The sequence below is a fragment of the Chrysemys picta genome, chromosome 9 (genome assembly GCF_011386835.1).
Source record: "Chrysemys picta bellii isolate R12L10 chromosome 9, ASM1138683v2, whole genome shotgun sequence".
Classification (NCBI taxonomy): Eukaryota; Metazoa; Chordata; order Testudines; family Emydidae; genus Chrysemys; species Chrysemys picta.
Window position 1 is genome coordinate 35,472,444 of NC_088799.1, and position 17,682 is coordinate 35,490,125.

The 17,682-nt window shown below is 41.5% G+C and overlaps 1 protein-coding gene across 8 annotated transcripts in view; it reads left to right on the forward strand.

Annotated features, from left to right (window-relative positions):
* Positions 1–17,682, forward strand: part of IRS1 (insulin receptor substrate 1) — a 182,952-nt gene that overhangs the window by 61,241 nt on the left and 104,029 nt on the right. The window contains exon 2 of one of the 8 annotated variants that reach the window (XR_002888459.3): positions 4,040–4,164. The exons of the other annotated variants lie outside the window; for them this stretch is intronic. The gene's annotated coding sequence lies outside the window, so the exon portion shown is untranslated. The remainder of the gene's footprint in view (positions 1–4,039; positions 4,165–17,682) is intronic. 8 annotated transcript variants of the gene reach the window in all.

Below are 17,682 nucleotides of genomic sequence, written 5' to 3' on the forward strand. Positions count from 1 at the left end.
TGGAATTATTAATGGCCACACAGACATTTCCATGGCACTCATCACTGTAGTATCTGAACCTCACAAGTATTAATGAATTTATAGTCAAACTCCCCTGTGAGATAGCAGACTATTGTCCTCCTGTTACATGCAAGAAACCGAGGCATAGGGAAATAAAAGCTAAAACTTGCAAAAGTTTCTGCTAATTAGAGGTACTGTAGTGACTGTCCTAACTTGAAACATCCAAAGCCTGATTTTTTTTCAGAACATGTAGCATTTTTATATTATTTCATATGTTCAGAGCACTGTTCAGACATTGACTGAATAAACCTCATTACAACCTTGGAAGGTAGATGTGTAGTAGTATAATATCTATTTTACAGATGGGCAACCTGAGACAGAAGGGATAAGTGACATGTGTAAGATCAACAAGCAATCAGTAAAAGACCCAAGATTAGATTTAAGGCTCTCCTGACTTTGAATACTGTGCTTATACCTCCAGACCACACTGCCTTATCAAAATTTCCATAACTTCCATTGGCTTAGTTGCAGTTATGAGTGCCCAGACCTGAGAATCAGGTCCCAAGTGTCAAATGGAGAATACACAAATGATCACCTGTGAAAAATCAGTTACTATATTCTTTCACGAGCAAAATTGTAATTTTTTTATTGTACAAATTGTGCAAAATGTATGTGGATCTTGATGATTGACTACATGAGAATTACTAGCACTAAGTCCTGCTAGGTCTTCAGGGAAGGGCAAACTAAGTGCAGATTACTGGAAGTATATGTCAGGAATGTAGCAAGAATATTCGTATCAAAAACAATTTTATGGGTTTAAGTGGCAAAGATCTATTTTAAGTGTTCCAAATACATAATTTGCATGTGATCTGTGTTTTCTTGACATCAAGATGATCTTTTAATCAATCAGCTAAACTTGCCTCTTTAATGGAGTCACTGTTAGGAGGACTGTGGCTTATGGTCAAATGACTGCTTTATTTTCTTTTATAGGCTACTCTGAGCAAGTACCTCATCTCTCTGTTGCAGTTTTTTCACGCAGTCCTTCTCTCTCTCTCCTTTTAATTCTGTATTTACTTGAATTACATTTTTTCTGGTGGGCAGAACCACTTGCTGTAAGGCACAGCGAGCTCTTTTAACAGAAATGTAAGGTGTTGTACTAGATATACAGCGTAATGTGGTAATTGGCTGAATGGATGTTTTGTCTACTTCTCATGTCCCAATTTCTCCCCCTCTCCCCATTTTTTGGCAACTTTGTGTTTTTTCTGGTTGGTTCTAATCTATTTTGTGCGATTTTTTTTTTTTCCTGCTTTCCTGGATGTCTGTTCATTCTTCTGTTCTGCCTCCCAGTTGCTCCTTCATTATCATTGTTGATCCTTAGTGTCCTCTTGTTGGACACTAGAGAAAGTGTTCCTTCTACAGTCAGTAAAGCACTTGTTCGTTCAGCACTTCAAGTAGTGCTGTATAGGCTAACCACTTCATTTGGACAGGCAAAACATCAGGGGGACCAGGAAGAATGGTGCTGTGGTCCTGTGGCCAGGTTACCCACTTCAGAGACTGCTGTATATTTTCCTTTCACAAAGCAGAGAAACCCATGGCTGACCCGTGCCTGCTGACTCAGGTTTGGTCAGTGGGACTGTTTCACTGCTGTGTAGACTTCAAGGCTCAGACTGGAGCCCTGGGACCCTCCTACCCCCTCAGGGTCCTAGAGCCTGGGCTCCAGCCTGATCCCGGAAGTCTGAACGGCAATAAAACAGCCCCGCAGCCTGAGCCGTGCTAGCCCAAATCAGGTGGCAGTAGGCCAGCTGATGGTTTTTCTTTGCTATGTAGACATACCCAGTCTCCCTCCACCACAGTCACGTTCTGCACTCTTCATACATGTTCATCAATAGAAATGGCCCCAACTAAGCAGAATTTTGCAGGCTTAGCTTTATGGTGGACATACATGAACTGTTATACATACAAAAATCCAGAACGGTCACCACAAGGCTTCTGTAGATGTGGCTGTAGGCACATAGTTCTTTAAGGTGCTGTCAGGAAAACATTTGTGTCTCACTGTACTGCCTGCCAGTTCACTTATCCTTGGACAAATAAGACTTGCTAAGCGTAACTACTTTTTTTGTGTTTTAAAATTGCTCCTAAGTTGTCTAGCATTCATTTTATATTAGGAAACAATAATATTACTTAATAAAAGTTGTCTTTGATATCTGTGAATTTTGCCTCTCCCTTACACTGGCCCTGGAGATGCTTCATACTAATAAAACTGGTGCTGAGACATCAGTTTTATATATAGGTCCCACTCTTCTTGTTTAAACCAGTGAAGAGAATGCCTTCACTTTGTAAACAGCATATGAATTGTTAGCAGGGTTGCAGAAAGATGGCACAAGTGACCATTGAAAATTGAGCTCTGTGATAGTCCTATTGGATGCTAGAAAACCTTTTATCTTTGCTATGTTGGTCATACCAATATACAGGAAGCCTCGGTGCATCTTTGTAAGTTCAGTAAGGGTTAATTGTGTGTTCAAACTAGCTACAATTTTGAGGCTGTGTTAATATATCAAGAGGCAGGTAGGTTACCTACTTTTTCCCCCTGGAGAGATAGCAGTTCCAATTGTTAGTAGTATTGGTGGGATTGTTCTGCTCCTAACTACATTAAAAGAAATAAAGCAATATTCTTTTGTAAGAAATTCCTTTTGAGAAATGAATTGCGTCATGAAGAACCATGCAAGGTAACGTCTTCCAATTATTAATCTTGCACTCTCAGCTGTAAATGGCACTTGTTTTGACAGACCACTTAAAACTTAACTGCAGTATCTTAACCATCAGATTGTGTAGCTTTAAAATCGATCAAAAATGACTTTTTTTGAGAAAAGACTTTTGACATCCTTGTGGCTTTTTCATTAAAAAAATCTGGATGCAAAATATGTTGAGTTGGTAGTGTATTTTAAAAAAAATGCAATACAATTTTTTTTGTTCCCTATGTTTGGAGATGTACAATAGGGTCAGATTTATAGTAGTTCCCAAAATAAATATTTTTATAATGCATTTAAGCTTTTTAAAAACCTTTGGCATAAAAATAAAAGATGGGATTTTTCAGAAAAGCTCAGCATTTGGCTAACTCTGCTCTCATTTACGTCAATGGCAATTTTTACCAATTTTACCATTTTTATTGGTGCTTTTGAAAATCCCACCCAATGTATCATAATTTAAAAAAAAAAATTAAAGGCGACTGGGATGAGGAGTAGTTTACATTGAGTAGGATGATGAAAATAAACACTGATCCAATTTTTGCTCTTCAACGTTAAAATTCAACATTCAGTTTAAAAGGAAGAGAGTAAAAAGGGATTGTTACTAGCAGGTTTACTACTTTGGAGTCTCTAGATTGTGGGCCCAGTCCTGGAAGGCACTCAGCATCCTTAACTTCTATCAACTTGAGAGTAGATATCTTGATCTTCTGTGGGAACTGAGGATGCCCGGCATCTCTCATGTCCTTCAGTTTCAGCAAACAGAGCAACTTCTACAATAACCAGTTACTGCTTTGGCTGACTTGATCAATTTCTGTGAGAGTTTTAGAGCAGCAGCAAACACTTTGTGCAATGAATATTGAAACTATTAACATGATGATACACATTTGGTATCTGATATTTATATTCTATGCTGCAAGTTACGATTTTTGGGGAGAGGAAAAGAGGATGGGTACCATCACTATTCTTATGTAAGGAACACCAGAGGAAGTCTAAGTTGCCAGGAGTATTAGAGCAGCATTATAAAAGGTTTCTAGGTGAGCTGGATGAACCAAATTTAGTCGGAGTCTGAATTCTCTGACTTTATGGGAACCTTTATTACTTGTCTTTTCTTCCTGGTGGAAAAAAAATATTCCCTTCATATTGGTTGGAATGGTGCTTTAGTTGAATGCTCAGCCTGGATTATTATTAAAAAAGCCTGTAGAGAGGGCAAAGGGATCCAAAACATATTGTGTTTTTATTAAACTGGGGCAAAAAGCCAACAAGAACTTCACTAAAAATGTAACATTTTTCCACAGGGATACAGTCTCTCCTGTGTTTGCCATTTTATAAGAAAAAGAAACCCACAATCTGCAGGCTGCAACTCACTTTCCTGTTACTCAACCCATTGATGGACAATAATTTCTTTTTCAAAATTGGAAAGGTAAAAATGATAAACTAGAAATGCAGTTTTTGAGCTGAGTCAGCTGTGTTCAATCTTCTGTCTGTTGAACTTCCATAATAAAGTAAGAAGGTGTTCCCTGCAGCATCTCTTTCCATTCACAACCTGATTAATTGCATTTTTTCTAACATCTTTCTGCAACATCCCAGAAAACTGACTTGTTTTCTGCTCCTTATAGATGACGCATACACATATGACCTGTAATTGTCACTCCCTCCTATATCGATGTTTGCTGGCTGTTGCCCCCTCAGTTTCCTATCGCTAGCCTGTCCTAGCCCTTTCTTGTTGACTGAACTGATTGGTTTGGATTTTATGCTGATTTTTCACTGAGTAGACCGGCTCTAAAACTGGTTAATTCTTAAGTGTTCCTTTGCACTAGTGCTGTAGCCATGTTGGTCCCATGATATTAGAGACAAGGTTGGTGATGTAATACCTTTTTAGTGGGCCAACTTGTGTTGGTGAAAGAGACAAGCTTTTGAGCTACACAGAGCTGCTCTTTAGGTATGGGAAAGGTCATAGCTAAATATAAAGTCGAACAGATTGTTTAGAGTAAGTAGTTCACAGGTACTATAAGAGACTATTCAAGGTGAAGTGACTTGTTAACACCTCAATAGAAAAGGACAAAAAAGGGGGTGTTAGTGGGTTACAAACAGTTGTAATAAGCAATAAATTCACTGCCTTTATCAAGGACATATCTACATATACAGTGCTTCAGCTGCATTGATGCAGCACATCTAGTGAAGATGCTGTATGCCAATGGGAGAGAGATCTCCCATCAGCATAATAAAACCATCTCCGTGAGCAGCAGAAGCTCTGTCCACACCAGTGCTTTTGTCAGTGTAATTTTATGTCGCTCAAGGGGGTAGTTTATTTACGTCCTTGAGTGACATAAATTCTACTAGTATAGACGTAGCCTTAGACCAGGATTTTTATTGTCTAGCAAAGTTATGAATGTAAGTTCCCAGGCTTGTCTCTTGAAGATGTTGTTGTGTAGATTCCCTTTGAATGTGAGGGCTTAGAGGTCAGATAACAGAGTGATTGTTTTGTGAACAGTGTTTGTGGTGGTGTTGTCTCTCATAATTTTTCTATGTGAGCTCATTTGAAGCATCGTGATTATCTCATTTCACCCATGTTGTTGTTGGGGCATTTAGTGCACAGGGTGAGGTATACCACATGTTGTGATAGGCATGTGTAAGACCCATGGATCTTGAAAGGTGTGTCCTGAGGTGTATTGACCCTTGTAACAGTGGAGATATGTCTGCAGATTTTGAATTGGTTGATACAGCAGGATCTGGTGCCACTTTGAGTTGGTGGGTCCTGGTCTGTTGGGAGCTTATTTCTGATGATGAGCTTGGTGAGGCTGATGAGCGGCTTGTATTCAATGTAGGGATGTAAAAGGTTAAACAGTAAGCATTAGGCTTACCATTAACCAACCTTAACCATTAACCCCGGAGTCCCTGCGCCAGCTGGAGGGACCCCAGCCATACCGGCTGGAGCAGCCCTGGCTGCGTCAGGCCGCCCACTCCCAATCCCGGCTGCGCCAGAGTGACCCCAGCCCCAGCCGTGTCATGCCATCCCTAATTCAATGCTGATCTCAGGCAGTGGCAGTCGTGGCTAGTCTGCTGTCACCCTTTCCTCCATTGGAGTTCTGAATGGGACGGGGATCCATTTGTGATTGACCAGCTCCTGCTCAGCTTTGGTGTATCTTTTAAAGTCCATTCTTGATAAATGCAAGGTGACTTGTATCACTTGGGCTAGTTCCCATCTCTTGTTTATAATTTTTCCTGCAGACATGGAATATAATTTTTGGGAAAGTGAAAATTGGAGGATTTTGTTTGTTTGTTTTGGTATTAGCCCTGTCACAACCTGGCCTGGTATCACTCTGTATGGTCATCAGTCTTTTTTGTAAGTGAACCCAATCATTTTGCCCATGAATTTCAACTGTAATCAGGGCTGGGTCTATAGGGCAGACTCCTAGGCTTCAGATCTCTTACCTGATATCTGCTCCTTGGGATGTAGGACTTTGCAGTCTGAATGCTCTGGCCCTGGAACCAGTACCTCAGACCTCCCTGAGCCCCTCCATTTGCTTACACTCCATCAGAATTTCATCAATGCTGTGGGCACTCTGGGCTTCTAGTTAAATCCCTCTAGTCCACATATTTATTCAAGGGACACCATCATAGGACATAATCACATCAGCCACACCATCAGAGGCTCATTCACCTGCACATCTACCAATGTGATATGTAACATCATGTGCCAGCAATGCTCCTCTGCCATGTACATTGGCCAAAACGGACAGTCTCTATGCAAAAGAATAAATGGACACAAATCAGACGTCAAGAATTATAACATTCAAAAAACAGTCGGAGAACACTTCAACCTCCCTGGTCACTCAATTACAGACCTAAAAGTCAAAATTCTCCAACAAAAAAACTTCAAAACCAGACTCCAATGAGAAATTGCAGAATTGGAATTTATTTGCAAACTGGACACTATTAAATTAGGCTTGAATAAACACTGGGAGTGGATGGGTCATTATACAAAGTAAAAACTATTTCCCCATGCTAATTTTTCCCCTACTGTTACTCACACCTTCTTGTCAGCTCTTTGAAATGGGCCATCCTGATTATCACTACAAAAGGTTTTTTTCTCCTGCTGATAATAGCCCACCTTAATTGATTAGTCTTGTTAGAGTTGGTATGGCAACACCCATTTTTTCATGTTCTCTCTGTGTGTTTGTGTGTGTGTGAGTGATATATAATCTTCCTACTGTATTTTCCACTGCATGCATCTGATGAAGTGGGTTTTAGCCCACAAAAACTTATGCCCAAATAAATTTGTTAATCTCTAAGGTGCCACAAGTACTCCCCGTTCTTTTTGATGATACAGACTAACATGGCTACCACTCTGAAACTTGAAAAATAACCAAAGTCCTGAGATGCACCCTTCCCATGTTAGGTCTCACCCCATCTGTAAGGCTGAAGTTAATCAGCACTTATGCTTGGCAGTCCCTCCTGCCCTCTCTCCTGCATGTTCTGCTTACATATGGCAATGGTTGGCATCCTGCTTCAGAGCAGCTCCCCTTCTTAGGTAAAGTCTGTCTCCTTATGCCATACACTCAGAAGCTGCACAAGACAATCTGCAGCCCTAGCTGAAACTTCAATGTACGGTCCCTCCACCCCCATAAGCCTAGGGTGGCAGCCAGCTGCCAGCCCTCTGACATGATGGGAGGTGGGGGAGTGACATTGTGACCTGGTACGTGGGATGCAGTGCCACTCATGGAGGGTGACTGGGCTAAATCTACCACCATAAACAACTGCGTAGTTTGCTTACAGCTAGAGCAGCCCCTGTATGTGCTCAACTGCAAGGCTCCAGCCCCCTCCCCAGTCAGTCTTGCCTCACCTGTGTAGAAAAAAGGATTGTGCCAGTAATTGAGACATTCAAAGTTGATAGCACCACACTGATGCCTTGATTGATGGTGATTCTTCAGTGGGATGTCAAGCCCTTTTCATGGGCAGGATGGCTATCTGTAATGTAACTTAATAGGCTTGACTTGCACAAGTTTGCAGTGGTGTCCTAGCTGTGTTGGTCTTAGGGTATTGGAGAAACGAAGTGGGTGAGGTGGTCCATTTATTGGATCAACTTCTGTTGGTGATAAAGACAAGCTTTTGAGCTATGCAGAGTTCTTTTTCAGGTCTTGTCTTTTTCACCAACAGAAGTTGATCCAAAAAAAATGTTGCCTTACCCACCTTGTTTTTCTTGAGCAAGTTGAGACGTGATCAGCACATAATACAAAATGGACATCATAGTAAAAAAAAGGAGTTCACAGTTGGATCCAGATATATTCCACTCTGTCACAAGCCCCACTCCCCCATTTATTTTCTCTCTTTCATGTAGTCATCTGCTACTCCATTTCACACCCCATCCTTTGCCTTCAGTTCTACATCTTGCACTCCTTAAATTCCCACCCCCCCCCCACAACCCTTTTCATCTTGTCTTCTGCACCATTTCCCTTCTCCTAAACTGGCTAAAACGATAGCTCTCATTTTCAGTAAGACCATTCTCTGCATCTGTCTTCACTAGGAAGAAAGGTCTATTCTTAACTCGAGTTAGCAAACTTGAGGTAAAAATCTTAGTGATGACAAGCTAGCTTGTAGCTCTCACATGGTCAAAGTAAAGTCATAGTCTTTAAGTAACTCAAGTTAAGTACACAGCTTTTTTGAACTTCTGAAGACAAGGTCTGCCAGGCAACATCTACTTGAAAACTGCTCAGCAGAATATCTTCTGATTTGTTAGTGCAGAAGGTAAAGATCAGGCTTCCAGCAGATAGGGTAGAGAGAGTCCTGCATTTCCCACTGGCAGAATGAAGAAATTGCATGTGAGGTGAAATGGGGGAATTTAGCTAAAGGAGTGAAATAGTAGGAGGGGGAAGAATACTATATGTCGTCGTCGTCATCATCACCACTATCACCACTCCCATAACTGCATTGGTCACTGGGGCAACATAACTGATGAGCAATCAACCAATTGTATCCACCCCTGACGATTGTGTGTCAGTGCTTGAGTCTCTGCAAAATCCATTCTTGTTCACTCTTTTATATTGCCAATCCATCTCTTCTTCTCTTCACCTGTCCCTTGGAGGATGATCTTGGATAGGCCCGATGATCTTGTTACATGGCTGTACCACTTCAGTTTGCGCTTTTTCACGGTCATCGGGAGGTCTTCATATGACCCGCGCATTGGGTGATGATGTTGCGGACCTCTTCATTGGTGACATGGTTGAAGTAGGAGAGGCCCAGGATTTTACTGAAGTATCTCATCTCTTCTATCTGTATTTTCCATTCAAATTCTGCCAAAGGATCCATGTCTCTCACGCATACAGAAAAATGGAGATGACCAATGCATGCAGCAGTTTGTTTGGATTCCAGGGAGATGTTCTTATTCCTCCAATTGGCTTTAGCTTTGCCGCTGCTGCTGTTTGCACAGTTCTTGCCAGTATTTCTGCCTTTGATCCTTCATCAATGATGGTTGCTCCCAAATACTTGAACTGTTTCACTGTCTCCAGCTCTTGTCCATTGACAGTGATATGTGAGCTGATCCTGTCACATTTGTTTGTCATCAGCTTGGTTTTCTCTGTACTGATTTCCATGCCGTATTCTGCGGAGGTTTCATCCAATCGTTTCACAAGGTTGGCAAGTTCATCTTTGCTGCCTGCCAGGCCATGAATGTCATCAGCGTACCGAAGATTTGAGATTGTTCACCCCCCCCCCCCCCCCCAATGCTGACTCTGCATATGTGATCTTCTAGGGCATCAATCATTATGCACTCCAAGTAGATGTTGAACAGTGTGTGCGAAAGAAGGCAGCCTTGCCAGACTCCAACAGTGGTGGGAAACCACTCTCCTGTTGTGCCATTGATGAGAACTGCACTGCTGGCCTTGGCATACAGTTGTTTAATGATAAGAATAAGCTTATAACCAACATTATACTTCTTCACTGCCCAGAGAGCTTCGTGTTATACTCCGTCAAACGCTTTCTTGAAATCAACAAAGACGTGGTAGATGTCCTGCTGATGTTGTAAGTACTTCTTCTCGCATAGAACAGGAAGGTTGAAAATCTGTTCTGTGGTACTTCTTCCAGTACAAAAGCCAGCCTGTTCTGTAGTGATGATATTCTCTGCTTGTGGCTTCAATCTGTTCAATATGACTTTCAACATCACTGCTGGGATGGCTAATTAAGCTTATGGTCTGGTAATTTTGACAGAATTGCATGTTGCCTTTCTTTGGCAGAGTGATGATTAATGACTGTGTCCACGTGGAGGGCCACTCACTGGTTGGCTATATCTTGTTGCAGATCTTGGTGAGTACATCTGTAACTATTTCTCTTCCAAATTTCATCAGTTCAGCTGGGATGTTGTCAATACCTGTAGCCTTTCCATTCTTGAATGATTTCACAACTGTCTCCACTTCTTCGTGCAGTAATGCAAAGTTATCCTCCTGTGTTGAATCTGGGCTGTGTAGGACACTAGGATCTCCATTTGTCTGGTGGTTGTACAGATCAGAGCAGTAGTTTGTCCACCTATTGATGACGTCCCTTTCTTCTGTAAGACTGTTCCCTTCTTTGTCTTGAATTGGATTAGCTTTGGTCCATCTTTCCTTCATCAGATCTTTTTACAACCTGGAAGGCTCATTTGCTATTTTTATTATTGATACACTCTTCAATTTTAGAGCATTGTTTTTCAATCCATATCTCCTTGGCCACCTTCATTCCTTTCTTGATCTTTCTGCTAATCACTCTGTATTTATCAGCTCCTTCACTACAGTTATCTCTCTTAAATTCTCTTCTAATGTCACACACATGTAGTATTTCATTTGTGACCTATGGTTTTGTCTTCCTACGATGTTTCCCAAAGATGTCCATTGCTGCCTCATTCATTACAGTGTTGAAATTGTTGGTCATTGTTTCTACATCTTCCTTTAGAGCAAGCAGTGGGGCAAATTTTCCGCCAATCATTGCTTGGAATGACTCTGCAACGTTTCGCTCTCTGAGTCTTTCTAAGTCAAACTTGGTTCTGGTGAACTTTGGCCTAACAATTTTTCTTAGCCACAGCCAAAAGTTTAATGTCACAAGGTCGTGATCACTTCCAATATCAACACTGGAGAAAGCTCCTTGTTTTAGCTCTGTTAATCCCAGAACGAAATTGGTTTTGCACCATGATGTAGTCGATCTGGCTGTGATGTAGACCATCAGGTATATGCCATGTTGATCGTCTGGATGCTCTATGTGCTCCTAATGTGTTTGCAAAAACCAGATTGTTATGGCTAGCAAACTCCAAAAGTCTCAATCCTCTCTCATTCATTACCGCGTTGCAGAACAGGCCACAATAATCTCGCCAATCTGCCTGTGCATCAGTACCCACTTTAGCATTCCAATCTCCCTCTACAATCAGGATATATTTCTTGTGTACCTTATTGATGATGTCTTGGAGCTGATTGTAAAAATCTTCAATTTGCTCATCGTCATAGTTTGTTGTAGGAGCTTAGACTTGTACCACTGTCATATTAAATTGTACTGCCTTTAGACAGAGGGAAATAAGCCTGCTGGACATTGGGCGGCATCCTAATACTGAATTCTTTATCTTTATGCACAAGAAATCCTACGTCGTTTACATGTTTGTCCTCTCCACTGTAATAGAATACATAGCCTTCTTCTGTTAGTGCCTCTCCAAAATTCTTCCATTTGACCTCAGAGATTACTAGGAGGTGCCAGGTGTATTGTTTCATTTTGTACGTGAGTTCTTTCAACCTCCCTATTTGTCTCAATGTCCTTACATTCCATGTGGCTATGGTAATGTTATCTGTTTCACGGATCCTCTTTGTTGGGGTTACACCAGTAGTGTACTCGTTGCATCCGCCCTGGTGGAAGACGGATGGCGCGGTCATTATTAACCCAGGCTGCAACCAATCCGTTATGGACATGGTTGACTTGCTCATCATATGGTGTGTCTTGGGCAAATTTCTAATCTGGCAGAGCCCATCCCTCTCCAGGCAGCCTCCTTTTAGTCACCTCTTATGACATGCATGAAGAAGCAGTGGGCCTATTCTGTCTCCGGACCCACAAGGGGAGATAGGAAGAATAGAGAGAGGAAAAACAAGGGATGGGGAAGAAATTTTAAAAAATTAAATTCCTTCTCCCCCATAATTAGTCCTGCCTTGTCTGTACAAGTCTGGAGAAAGATTCTTCCCACCAAATGAAAACAGAGTTTTGAAGTTGGGAAGAGCTTGATTTCTGCATATCTGTTGTAGGGATGGGGAGAGGACAAGGAAAAATGTGGGGTTTGGAATAAAGTGAACCTCTTTACATAGTTCCCAGTTTGATAGCTCAGTGGTTTGAGCATTGGTTTGTTAAACCCAGGGTTGTGAGTTCAGTCCGTGAGGGGGCCACTTAGGGATCTGGGACAAATAAGTATTTGGTCCTGCTAGTGAAGGCAGGGGGCTGGACTCAATGACCTTTCAAGGTTGTCCCTTCCAGCTCTGAGATAGGTATATCTCCACATACTTTTGGGGGGGAGTGATAGCTCAGTGGCTTGAGCATTGGCTTGCTAAACCCAGGGTTGTGAGCTCAATCCTTGAGGGGGCCATTTAGGGATCTGGGGCAAAATCAGTACTTGGTCCTGCTAGTGAAGGCAGGGGGCTGGACTCAATGACCTTTCAGAGTCCCTTCCAGTTCTATGAGATAGGTATATCTCCATATATTATATTATAAACACTATCTGTATTGAATAGGGGTCTTGAGTGCTTTCCCTTTCCCAAACCTCCAAGGTAGCTGCCTGACCAAGAGCTTAGCAATTGCAGAGCAGACTGCCCTGTTCAGCAGAGATTCATCTGTCCAAGTCTTGCAGAGCAGGATTCTGAATTAGGGGTAGCGAAAAACTGACAGCAGTCTGAAAAATCCAGGCTGTACATTAGACAGGCACTATTTGCTTAGACTAAAGCTCATCCAAAGTATGTGTGGGGTTTTTTTTTTCCTGCCTACAATAAAGGAAGATAGAATGGTAGCACAGTATATTGTTACAGTATTGAGTATTCTATCACCATCCCATAATTGACAGTTTTTCAGTCTATCCAGGAATATTTTCATGTATGGTGACCTGCTCTCTTCTCCTCCTCCCCTCCCCCCCAAAAAACAACAGTTGTTAAACTTTTTTTGTTTGTTTGTTTTTAATTTCCCTGTTGCTACCTTTGTGGAGGGGGGGAGAGACATCCCTACCTTAATCACCTTCTAGCTGTTGTCCCCCATTTCTGTCTGTGTTTTTTTTATTGTATTGACATTCAGTTGAAATTACAATGTAATGTCACAGTATACCAAGTAGATCCAGTATTACTGGAGATGCATTTTGCCCTATTTGACTGTCATGTTAAGCAGTAGTAAACTAGTTGCATCTATTTGCTGAACTGAGAACAATTTCAGCTGAGTCAAATTATTGTGAAGAAAAGTGCATACACCTCTACCCCGATATAACACGACCTGATATAACACGAATTCGGATCTAATGCGGTAAAGCAGTGCTCTGGGGGGGCGGGGCTGCACACTCAGGCGGATCAAAGCAAGTTCGATATAACGCGGTTTCACCTATAATGCAGTAAGATTTTTTTTTTTGGCTCCTGAGGACAGCGTTATATCGGGGTAGAGGTGTACTTGCATTTCTTCTTTTAAACATGATAATCATGTAGTTTGCATGGGACTGTTTTACATATGCCTTGTACAGCACCAAACACAGTGTTGGCACCCAATAAATCAGAATAAGAAATTTAAATGGGAGGCTGGAATGCTTCTTTTGCTATAACAGCCCTATTTTTCATTTTTGTAGCTTGGAGATATTTTAGTCTTGTGTTTTTCAACAAGAATTGCTTGGGGAGGAAAGAATGAGGCTGATAAATTGAATACTTTTTAAGCACACTTCCCTTGTATGCATGAGGTTTCAGTTGACTTCAGGAAAAAAAATTCTTTTTGTCTAGACTATTTACTGTTTTAGGATAGTTAGTCTTAAATGCCCCTCCCTTTTTTTTAATTTACCCCTAAAGGGAAATAAGTGAACTTCAGAAAGTCTTCAGTTGCTTTCTCCAGGAGAAGTAAATCATATGTTGCTAATATGAAATCTTAAAATAGGCTTTAATAGTATTGGGAACTACAGTTGAGCTGTCTTGTATCCATTCTGGCTTAAAAACCCAGTGAAAAGAAAGTTCTGCCAACTGGATCATACATTAGTGTTAACTGTATCTTTTAACAGATGATGAGCAGAGATCACTTGTCAAACATACCATGTAGTAACTTTTAAAGATGCTTGTTTGTTTCAGTGCATTTTTCTTGCATTACCAACTTCTTCCATAAAGTTAACCACAAACCATATTACTGGGGACTCCACTACAGCCTGTGGTGAGTAGGAAATAGATTAAACACAGGTTTTCCCTTTTGTTAAGCTGCCAACAATGATGTCAGTAATGTTAATGATCCTTACCTCAGCTCGCTCTAGTCCTAGCACCATCTATTAAAACATTTGTCTTGTGTGTGCTGTTTTGTATGTTGTTAAGGAAACACTGATGCTTGTTGATAAGAAACAATAGGATACCCAGATGATGACTTAAATCTATATCAGGCGCTTTCCCCATTGAAACAATTTAATAGTACATTGGGGAGAGGACAAATAAAATGCTCTTACTGTTTGAGAGAAAAACTTTAAATATTTACTTAAAAGAAACATTTTGAGTCCTTTTTCATTTAGTAGAATTTTAGAAAATATGAAACATGTATTTTTAAATATACTACCAATGGATTACAAACTAAAATTTGTTATGTTCTGTTTAGGCTGTTTCGGGTCTGTAACTCAGGTGTTGAACATGTGCTACTAGAATTATAGTGTATTATCCCTGCTGTTTCACAGTTGTGGAAAATTTCAAATAAAATATGTGGCATAAACTCTGGACAGCAAGTTCAGTACCTAAAATTAGAACATGATGCAAAAACACCATAATAAAAGAATAATTTCTGCATTTGCCATTGAATAATTTTAAAGGAGACACCACAACTTTTGCCATTGAAAAGCATACTACTTGTCATGTAACGTTCGCCAATGTGAGTCCGGGTTGCACAGTCGAACACATGCAAATTAGTGAAGCAGGTTTATCTTTGTTAGGATAGGTAATATAATTGGGCATTACTTAATTTACGGTTTAATTCAGGAACCTCGTGTAAAATATATATGTATAAAATGATATACATGGCACAACTAAATATGGAAGTGTGTATCTAAATCATAACTTTAATGAAAAATTCCCTCTCCTTTTTGGTTTTCTGCATTTGAACCTGAAGCATTGTGTTAAATCTCAGTATGGCGCATTAGTGAGATCATATATTCCTAATGCTCTGGTACTCATTAACTTGAGAGGTTTATTCAGAAATCTATTTTGCAGTTTAAATTACTGGACAAAACAATGAAGTCAAAATTTAATTTTTGTCCCAAATGGCCAAAATTGAGGAAGGACTGGATTTTTATTTGACAAAAGTGAAAACTAGGGAATAATGAACAGCCTGTTCAAGAAAAGGTAGTAAATAGCTGTTAAGTTTTTGTATTTCAACACGGAGTATGACTGGACTATAGTAATTTAATGTACAAATAAAACCTCTTAATGTTCAGCCTGCTGGGATAATCTGTAGATCATTTTGTAATAAACTGTCCCTAACTATATTCTGTTTTGGTTGTATTTTCATCTTTCACAGATGAGGATCCACTGTTAGAGATTTTCTGAGGAAAACTCCAAAATTTTATTTCAAATTGCTGGGTAACAATTTGGCTCAATAATTTGGCCATCTTAATATCAATTCGGCCCCCTGGCTGTACTTGCCTTTTGGGGACTCTTTCTCCATGACTCTGCTTCTGCAACCGAGGCTCTGAAGTGGCAGGTTTCATACAGAAAGCCAGAGGCACAAGGAAAGGTCTGCATCTCATGTTTAGACAGTGCCCTCGCTCAAGTGTCCTATGGGGCAATTTAGCTTTCTCTGTGCACAGAATGCAGTTTCTCCCTCACATTCCAATCTGGGCAGGGTCCTAGCAAAAAAGCTTCAAGCGGGACTGATAAAGCTGACTCCAGTGACAGGTGTCTCTCTCGCTACCTTTTTGTGAGTCATAATGCCAGAGGCCTTGAAACAAGCCGCAGAGTAGACAATAAACACAACTTCTTTGAGGGTCCTAATCACCTGAAATATTTCTAGGGTAATCCCTGAGCCCAATTTCACTTCACCCTTTCAATCAGGAGCACAGAGCTAAACACCACAGGGGAAGGAAATATTATTTTATTAATAAAAATTCCTCCTCGGGGAGGAAGAATCACTGTCTGAATCAGAGTGAGAGGATCAAAAATAATAAAACAAAACAAAAGAGAGAATTTTGATACTGTGGCCAAGATCAGTGGCTCTCTAGATAAATATTTATATCCCTTCTCATGCTCTGTGGGGAGATATCATAAGAAACTAATAGGATTTTCTAACCATCCCGAAGACTAAGAAAATATGAGGTTAATGTCCTTTGCTGTGTCACCATGGTCCTCCATCTGGGCTATTGTACCTAGCTGCTGCTGCAAGTCACTCTGCCATTCCAACCAGGCTGTAATGCTCAGCTGCCATTGTGGATCATCATTAAGGCTCCGTGTCTGTCACGGAAGTCACAGATTCCATGACCTCTGTGACTTCTGGTGCGGCTGGCTGTGGGGCTGCCAGAGCAGATCAGGCAGTCCCTGGGCCAGTCCGGGTGTTTGAGGGAGCCTGAGGGCTGGCAGTTGGGGTGCGGGAGCGGACCCTCTCCGGAAGCGGCTGGCATATCCATGCAGCTCTGAGATGGAGGGGCCAGAGGGCTCTGTGTGCCTCTCCTGCCCGGAGGCACCGCCTGCAGCTCCCATTGGCTGCAATACCTGGCCAATGGGAGCTGGAGCTCATGGCAGGACAGCACGCAGAGCCTATCTGGCCTTTCCTCCCCCTAAGAGCTGCAGGGACATGCTGGCCACTTCCAGGGAGCTGTGCGGAGCCCAGTAGGGAGCCTGAGAGGCCGCTCCCTGTCCCCACACCCAACACCAGCGGGGGGTCCCAAGCCGCACCACCACCTCCTGCCCCCCCAACACCAGCAGGGGTCTCAGGCAACCACCCTGCAACTCCCTGGCCTACGTTTTACTTATGGGTATATAACACAAGTCATGGACAGGTCATGGGCTGTGAATCTTTGTTTACTGCCCGTGACCTGTCCATGACTTTTACTAAAAATACCCATGACTAAAACGTAGCCTTAATCATCATACCCCACCACCTTCTACATCGCATTCCCCCGGAAGCTGCATGTGGAAGGATGAGAGTAGCCCAGGATGCAGAACAACAAATGTCAAGAGGCCTCTTGTCCCACCATTTACTTCTTTCCAGTCCGCTTGCCTTCATTTTAAAGCATACAGTTTGTTTGCATGTAGCAGTCTAAATCCTACCTGGTGACACTACAGAAGATGGACAAGGCTATCTTTCCTGGTGGCTAAAGACTCAGCATATCCAGCTGAAGATTATTTTTACCTGAAAGAGTGGGCTTCTCACTCAGGAGGACTTACGTGGGATTGTCTGACAATCTAAGGACCTCTGCAATCCCCATATGCCTTGCATGAGCAGTGCTAACATTCGATAGTACTGCATAGTAGTAGTGCCTCTCAAAACTAAAGATTTCACAGCCTAAGAGCTTCTCTCTGGAAAATGTCTTTTGACAGCCACTTTCTCTGTGCTCACATTAGGTATGCCATAAATCTCTTACTCAGAATAGTGGGATACAACTCTGTTTCTTGCAAGCATGAGTGTCTTTGGTCATTGAGAGTGAATTCCTATACAAATTGGCTTCCTCCTTTCTTGTTATCAGTGGAAAAAGTTATGGAAGGCAAGAGACAAGGTGGTCATGGAGTCATCAGAAAAGTCAAGT